The 8,522-nt window shown below is 37.9% G+C and overlaps 1 pseudogene; it reads right to left on the bottom strand.

The window, feature by feature from the left end:
* Positions 1-1,415: 1,415 nt before the first annotated feature.
* Positions 1,416-3,057, bottom strand: LOC145095262 (uncharacterized; annotated as a pseudogene).
* Between the last annotated feature and the right edge of the window lie 5,465 nt (positions 3,058-8,522).

Below are 8,522 nucleotides of genomic sequence, written 5' to 3' on the forward strand. Positions count from 1 at the left end.
CAACATAAATGATAAAAGTAAAACCACTGGATTTATTATTTAAATATATATATATATATATATATATATATATATATATACATATGCATTTGTATTATATATATATATATATATATATATATATATATATATAAATGTAAGCATGAAAAGAAAAAGCTACCTGATACAGAGGTTTCTCGGGTTCCTTCCTTTGTTGTTGCTGTTTGCGGAGGTCAATAACATCTGGAGTTTCAACACCAGTTGGGGTTACGGTACGGAGGAGAAATAAAAAAGAAAAAATGAATCAGTTTTTTAAACACATTTTATTATTACAATAATAATGATAATTAAAAGGTGGTTAAAAAAGAAATAGAAAATAAGACCTTGAAAGGATGAATAACTAATTCTTGGCTACATTTTAGTATTGGACGTTGCCATATATTAAATTCTCAAAGCTCTGTTTTAATTTGCTTTCTAAATTGCATGAAACATTGAAACCCATGTTAAGCCTTTATATCATATAAAAAGTAAATAACAAATTGTAGTTCAAACCCATGAAAAATGCTAATTCTTGAAAATTCATTACTGCAAACCTGTTTAGACTGACCATTATAACCACCTAGAATGCTCCACACAACTCCAAATGGTGGCAGCAAGCTCCACATAGCTCCAAAAGCATGGGAAAAAATTTGAGACCAACAAACACAACAACTAAGCAAAATACAGAGCAGGGGTAAAATGGTCAAAAAGGCAGAAAACACTTCAAAGTTCAAATAGCAACCATAGCAGGTTAATGATGTGGCTATAAAATTAGCAATTAGATACCTAAGAAAGAAATCTCAAGTTTCCCCAAGTTTCCCCTATTCCAACAATTAATAAGATCAATAATTCACAAATTAGGTTAATGATGTAGCTAATTTTTTATACTCACAAGAGAATAAGGGAATAAGTGATGTAATCGATTTCTGCATGACAGATTCCGAAAGAAGACCGGGTGTGTTGTTGTTCTTATAACATGCCCTGATTCAGAACCCACACCATGTACTATCTCTAGTTCACTTTCCTGCAATATAAATCCAACATGAACAGATTATCAATAAAAACTGATGATATATAAGAAAAGTTATGATAAGGGAAAAGGAACTTGCACTCACTCTTTCATCATCATGTTCTACCTTGTAGCATCTTAAGCGTCTCTCTCTCGAGCCAGTCAACTGAAGTAGATGAATAATTCAAGCCGGTAACAACTCTGGAACTGCCAATGCCGCCATGTCCGAGGTTGGCAGAAGCCATTTAACACCTGATGAATAGCACCAAGGTGGCAACGACTGTTTCTTTAGTAACTTCCAACAAGTTGTTTATGAATGTCAATCAAGGGTATAATGGACCAAACTCGAAATAAGTTTATATTCATCCCTGACATGATGTTGAAGTTTTCAACCTCGAGTGTCAATACCAAGCATATCCCTGGAACTTTGTGATGTTGGATCGATGTATATCAGGAGCTGTAAAATCAAAAATCAAAAAAATTAAATATGAGTAAATGCAAATTGTAACTTACCAATAGTCCACCAGGAGCTACAAGTCTTGACATAGATTCCCAATACATAATCCTGTAATTTAAACAAAACAAAATTGAACACTTTTTTCTTTTTGAAGTTCTTTTGTGATTCTCTCATTTATATACCTTTTGATGGGTCCATATTGATGAAGACCAGTAGCATCTAAGGTTCCTTATTCCATAACAAGCTCAAACTTTTTCTCTAATTTTGTTTCAAGAACATCATCAACCAATAGTTTGATACCAATAAATTCATCATGATTAGCAAGGCTTCTAGAAAGGTTAATTGCTCATTCACTATAATCTATTTCAGTGAGATTAGAGAACCTATTTACACTAACATCAAAAGTAATAAAGAATGATTTATCAATTATCATCATACCAAAAGGAGGGATAAGTGTTATTATGTATAATAATATACCCCTGTTTAGCAAGCTCTTGAAGAAGTAGTCCATTGCCTGTTCCAACATCAAGAACACTCCATCCTGCTAAATCTTTATCCTCTTGACTAACAGACTCAGAGTCATCATTTTTATGTTGAATTTGTAAATGTCTTTGTGAAATGTCAGCGCATAGTCCTTTTGTCCATGAAGCAACCATTTCCATGACATTTACCCCAAACCTTTAGAAAGAATTTAAAAAGTTATACAAAAAAGCATCTTGTCAAAGAAGGTATATGTCATAGTCAATTAGATATGCATAACAAACTTCACCAGCATCCCTATGTTCACGAAAATTTCTCAATTCATCTGCATATGTTGCATCCCAGTAAGTTTGATACCCCAGATGAGTACCTCGGTTAAAGCTTTAATTTACTAAACCTTCAATTGGAACTGAAGAAGCTTAGGGCACTACCCTTGCTGTTGTAATTGATGATTGGGACCTATTTTTCCTAGCAATAACAAATCACAGATGTGACCATTATTGCAACTAAATGAGCTTCAATTCCATTCCATATCTTCAATTCCAGCTCTCAAACGCTAAATGGTAATTTTCTCCAGTGCTAGCAACTTCAGGGTAAGATTGACAAGTTGATTGAGTTGATGAAGAATCTTGATCTTGAAACTGAATTTGAACTAAACAACACATGGGTGTCTTCAAAGTCAAGATCAAGAACTAAAGACGATGGAATTTTCTAAAAAAGAAAAACATTAAGAACAAGAACAAAGGCAAAAGGATTGAATATTTAAGAACCATAGCCTTAATTTGTTTACTAATCACAGATAAAAATGCCCAGATTGGGAAGGAAAATAAACATGCAGGTTCCAAGAATCAAGAAACCCGAAGAGTTTAGGAAGATCGTATAAAATCAAAGAGCTAAATCCACATAAATTCTAACACTGAAAGTAGAACAAGAAAGGGGTTTGAAAGACTAAAGATGAAAAAACATGAAAGAAGAAATTATACTCTATGGAGGAGAGAGTTACCTAAAGTCGCAGGAGAAGAAGTGTTTACGCAGTCAGGGTAGTTTTAGAGTTTCCTTCGGTTACTCCCTTCACGTCTCCGATAATCTCCATCTATGAAGGAGAGAGATGAGAGAAAACCCGGTGGCGGGGGAGAGACGAGAAGGTGGATGTATCGATTATAGGGAAAACAAACTCAGAGAGTGGAGTGAAGTTGGATTTAGGAGAAGTTCACATGACCGATGGATACCGGAGACCAAAAATGGTAGAGCAGTAGTTACAACATTTGCAGCTCGGAATGTTACTTGATTCCGTTAAGCTTTCTTCAGTAACTAGAACAAACAATTCCAAGACGCTGAGATTGTGCCTTCTGCTTCAAAAAGAGAGAGAGCTTTCCAGAACAAGAATCCAATGATGGAGAAGATGCAGCAAATGCAGGCGTTGTTGTGGTGCGATGTTGGAATGGTGGAGTCCGAGAGAAAACACAAATTCTGATGGGTAGCTATCGTTGTTGGTGATGTTCGATTCATCAGAAGCCCTAGTTCTTTGCTCAATATTCTATTTTGTGAAAGAAGACATTACCATTGCAAATGTGTTATGTTTGATTAGGGTTTACACAGAGAAGGAAGTGAAAGTCGATCGTAGAGGAAGGGATTTGCAGAGAGAAGGAAGGGAGAGAATAAAGTCGATCTGGCAGGTGTAGAGAGTACAAAGGAAGAGGACGGCGGGTGTTCAAAATTTTGGAGGATTTCATTTCCCCCCTTACCTATCAAGGAGTCCCGCCTAGAAACGCGCGTTTAGTTAAAATTATAAAGTGACATTTGTAGAGGACACTCTTTTTATGAGAGGTGCCCTCTGTGTTTTTTTATTAGACATTAATTTTAGGGCGCGCTAAAATGTGTGTCCACTATCCTTCAAATTTTGGAAGGCTAACATTATTTTTTAGGGCACACACAAATGCATATCGTAAATCAGCGAGTGTCATTGTTTGCGCGTCATTAAAGGGTATTTTTCTTGCAGTGCGACATCATGTGTTATGAAAAGGACGTTCGTCTTAATCTGCCATCTAGCGAAACCCTAGTGATCTATGGCGACAAACCCAACACGAACCTTCGTATCATATCGAGTATACAAGACATGAAGTACTTGGGAAAGCAATATCACACATTCCTTGCTTATGTGGTTGATATGAGCCAAGAGAAGAAAGATATAAAGAACAACCTAGAAGTACGCGAATTTCCCAACATCTTTCTAGAAGAACTCCTAGGATTACCTCTACAACATCAAGTAGAGTTTAGAATCGACTTAGAGTTCAGAATCGCCTTATCGTCTAGCACCAGCTGAGATGTAGGAGCCATCCGATCAACTTAACGAATTGATCAGCAAGGGCTTTATCAGACCAAGCTTCTCACCCTGTCCAGCACCGGTCTTATTCGTGAAGAAGAAAGACGGATCATTCCGTATGTGCATCAACTATAAAGAACTAAACAAGGTAACCATCAAGAATCGTTACTCTCTACCTCGCATAAATGACTTGTTCGACCAACTGCAAGGGGTGAACTACTGTTCAAAAACAGATCTGAGATCCGGGTATCACCAGCTATGAGTACTAGAGGAGGATGATCCGAAGACAGCCTTCTGAACTCGTTATGGATACTACGAGTTTGTAGTGGTGCCATTCGGATTGACTAATACGCCTGTAGTATTCATGGACTTAATGAATAGGGTGTATCATCCTTACTTGTATTAGTTCTTAATTGTATCCATCGATGACATACTTATCTACTCTCGAAGTAAGGAGGAGCATAGTCAACATTTACGTCAGGTCTTAGAAACACTACGATCATAGAAGCTCTATGCGAACTTCTCTAAATGTGAACTTTGGATTCGAAGAGTCGAATTCCTGGTTCACGTTATCCATGAAGAAGGAATTCATGTGGACCCTTCCAAAATCAAGGCCATTGAGAATTGGTCAGCACCGAAGACGTCTACACATATTCATCAATTTCTAGGCCTCGCTGGCTACTATTGCAGGTTCATTCAGAACTTCTCTAGAATCGCGAAACCCATTATAACATTGACCCAGAAGTGCGTGGCCTTTGATTGGGAAGAGAAACAAGAGAAAGAATTCCAAACGCTAAAATGAGCTTTATGCAGCGCACCGATACAATCCCTCCCAAAATGGATAGAGGACTTTCGTGTTTACTGCTATACATCCAACCAAGGACTCGGTTGTGTTCTTATGCAACGAGGTAAGGTCATCGCCTATGCCTCAAGATAGCTAAAGACACAGGAAATCAACTACAAACCACATAATCTTGAGTTAGGAGCAGTTGTGTTTGCTATGAAGATCTGGAGACACTACATGTATGGTAGAATAAGCACCATCTTTACAGATCACAAAACCCTTCAACATATATTCGACCAGAAGAAGCTTAATATGAGAAAATGACGGTGGGTCGAGCTAATCAATGACTATGAATGTGAAATTCGTTATCATCTCGGTAAAGCCAACGTAGTAGCTGACGCCCTAAGTCGGAAAGAATACTCTAGTCGTAGAGTCAAATCATTGACCATGAATATCCATTCACATTTTTCCACACAAGTTAAGGAGGCGTAGGTTGAAGCCTTGAAACATGACAATGTGGCCGGTGAATCCTTGAGAGGGATGGAGAAAAAATTTGAAGTCAAGGGTGGCACAGCCTTATATCTCATGGACCGGATCTGGACACCACAGCATGGTGGTTTCAGAGACTTGGTTATAATTGAAGCGCACAACACTCGATATTCCATCCACCCAGGTCTAGATAAGATGTATCTGGATGTTAAAAAGCTATACTGGTGGCCTAACCTGAAAGCAGAGATTGCTACCTTCCCGAGTAAATGTCTTACTTGCGCTAAGGTTAAGGTCGAATACCAGAAACCCTCAGGTTTACTACAACAACCAGAGATACCGAAATAGAGGTGGGAGTGGATCACAAAGGACTTCATAACCATGTTGCCCAAGACTACGGGTGGTCTTGATACCATATGGGTGATCGTAGATAGGTTAACCAAGTCCGCACACTTCCTGCCTATCAAAGAAACTGACAAGATGGAGAAACTGACTAGAACTTTCATTAGGGAGATCATACGACTACATGGTGTTCCCATATCCATTATCTATGATAGAGATAGTAGATTCACTTCAAGATTCTAGAAGTCGCTACAAAGTTCCTTAGGAACTAGGCTGGACATGAGTACAATCTATCATCCGCAAACCAACAGAGAAATTGAGAGGACTATTCAAAGTTTAGAAGATATTTTGCTAGCCTGTGCGATTGACTTTGGAAAGGAATGGGATACTCATCTAACCTTTGTCAAGTTCTCCTACAATAATAGTTATCACACGACCATAAAGGCTGCTCCATTTGAAGCCCTTATGGCCGGAAGTGCAGATCCCCTATGTGCTCGGCTGAGGTGGGTGACACACAGTTAGCTAAAGGACGCATTCCTGACAGCACTCTCACAGGTCCGGAAATCATTCGGGAAATGATGGAGAAGATCCATTAGATTCCTAAACGATTGTAAGCCTCTAGAGACCGACATAAAATCTACACATACAAGAGAAGGAAACCGTTGGAATTCCAGGTGGGCGACTGTGTTCTATTAAACGTCTCACCATGGAAGGGCTTAATACTCTTCGGAAAGAGTGGAAAGCTAAATCCAAGATATGTAAGGCCTTTTGAGATTCTCTCGAGAATCGGCCCTATAGCCTGCAAACTCAAACTACCTCGCGAACTCAGTAGCGTACATTCTACTTTCCATGTCTCGAACTTCAAAAAGTGTATGTCTGACGAGACTCTTGTAATCCCAATCGATGAGATCCAGATCAATGAGTGCCTCAACTTCGTAGATGAACCAGTAGATATCATGGACCGAGAGGTCAAGCAAACGAAGCAAAGTCGTATCCCGATAGTGACGGTTCTCTGGAATGCCAAGCGAGGACCTGAATTCGCTTGGGAGCGTGAGGATCAAATGAAACTAAAATATCCTCATCCTTTATCGTAGTTATTTTTAATTTCTTAAACTCTAATTTCGGGTCGAAATTCTCTCTAACGGGGGAATGATGTGACTACCTGAAATTTCTATCTTGTACAATCATTCCATTCAGTCAATGTTAGACTCGTTTCTGCTATCTTTTAGCATTATTAGGATCTATTTGAGTGTTCTAAGCCTAGTACATTCAAGCATGGAGTGCTAGGAACTATCATTTAGATTTTAGTGTGCAACATACAAGCCGGAAAACTCCAAGTATTAATTCCCTTAGCTGGCCGTGAACTCCTCCCATCATATATGATATTCCTCCATTTCTCACCTTTTTCTCACACTTCCATCTCAAGAACTCGATTTCCTTTCAAGTATCATTAAAAACATTCACCTTGATCTTCAAACATGTAAATAATCCTTCCATTTTTGAGTTGATATCCTTTTATATCTATTGAATATTGATGTTTCATCCATGAAATATCTATTTTGGATAGATCTTCAAATCTTCAACACTTTCACCAAGAACACCAAGAACTCCTACTTGTTCTTCGGCCATGAACTCCTTAGAAGCCTTCAAAAGTTTGATTATCTCTTCTATCTTCTAGTTAGGCTTGATGAACACATGATTCCTATCCTTAAAACATCATAAAATGCATGAACACGAAGAGTTTACGGCCGTAAACCCTTGGATAGTCGTAAACCCTTGTTGTGGTGCATTTCTTGGCCACAAACTAGTTTTAAGTCCAAACCTAGGACCGTGAACACTTAGTGAATGCTAGTTATGGCCCTAAACACCTCTTAAATTCATGCTCTAGGGCCGTAAACTCCCCTTGGCCATAAACACCAAAGGTGTGACCGTAAACTCCAAGGTGTGACCATAAACTCCAAGGTGTGGCCATAAAATCCATTTAATACAATCATATGTGATTAAAACACTTCAATCCAAGTGTTTCCTAGTCTCTAAAGTGGTTTCCTTGCATGATTAGTGATATATACACTAATTATATACATATATGTATCATTACATGCTTAATTGGATCCGTTTGTGCTCGAGGCTTCACTTGACACTTAGCATCTTATATCGATCTTTCATTCGTATCACTCACTATAGGTGAGTTCATAACCCTTAACTTATCTTTTAAATGATTTTAAATGCTTTTATGGGGGGAATACAAGTAGAACTATTACAGTTATTATATCAATCATGTGATTAATAACTATCAATCAAGTGGATTTCTTATACTTCAAAATATTTTATAAAACAAACTGATGAGTTATTAATAAACTCTTTGATCGATTAGATCTTTGTAACAGGTATGCGATGAATGTAAAAACAGTGAACAAAACACAAGTATGAATCAAGATGTGTCGAATGATTAGATTACTCGATCCTCAGCAGAGCTCGACTAAGAACTTCCACTGTAGAGGATTCTAGGGTTACAAAAACAAGAACGAGAAACTTGCTGAACAACAATACTCTAATCGTTACTAATCTTCCCCCGTTTTTCTTCTAGAATGCATGCAAGCATTTATTTATAGTAAACCCTACA

This window comes from Lactuca serriola, chromosome 3 (genome assembly GCF_051521515.1).
Source record: "Lactuca serriola cultivar US96UC23 chromosome 3, Lser_US96UC23_V15, whole genome shotgun sequence".
Lineage (NCBI taxonomy): Eukaryota > Viridiplantae > Streptophyta > Magnoliopsida > Asterales > Asteraceae > Lactuca > Lactuca serriola.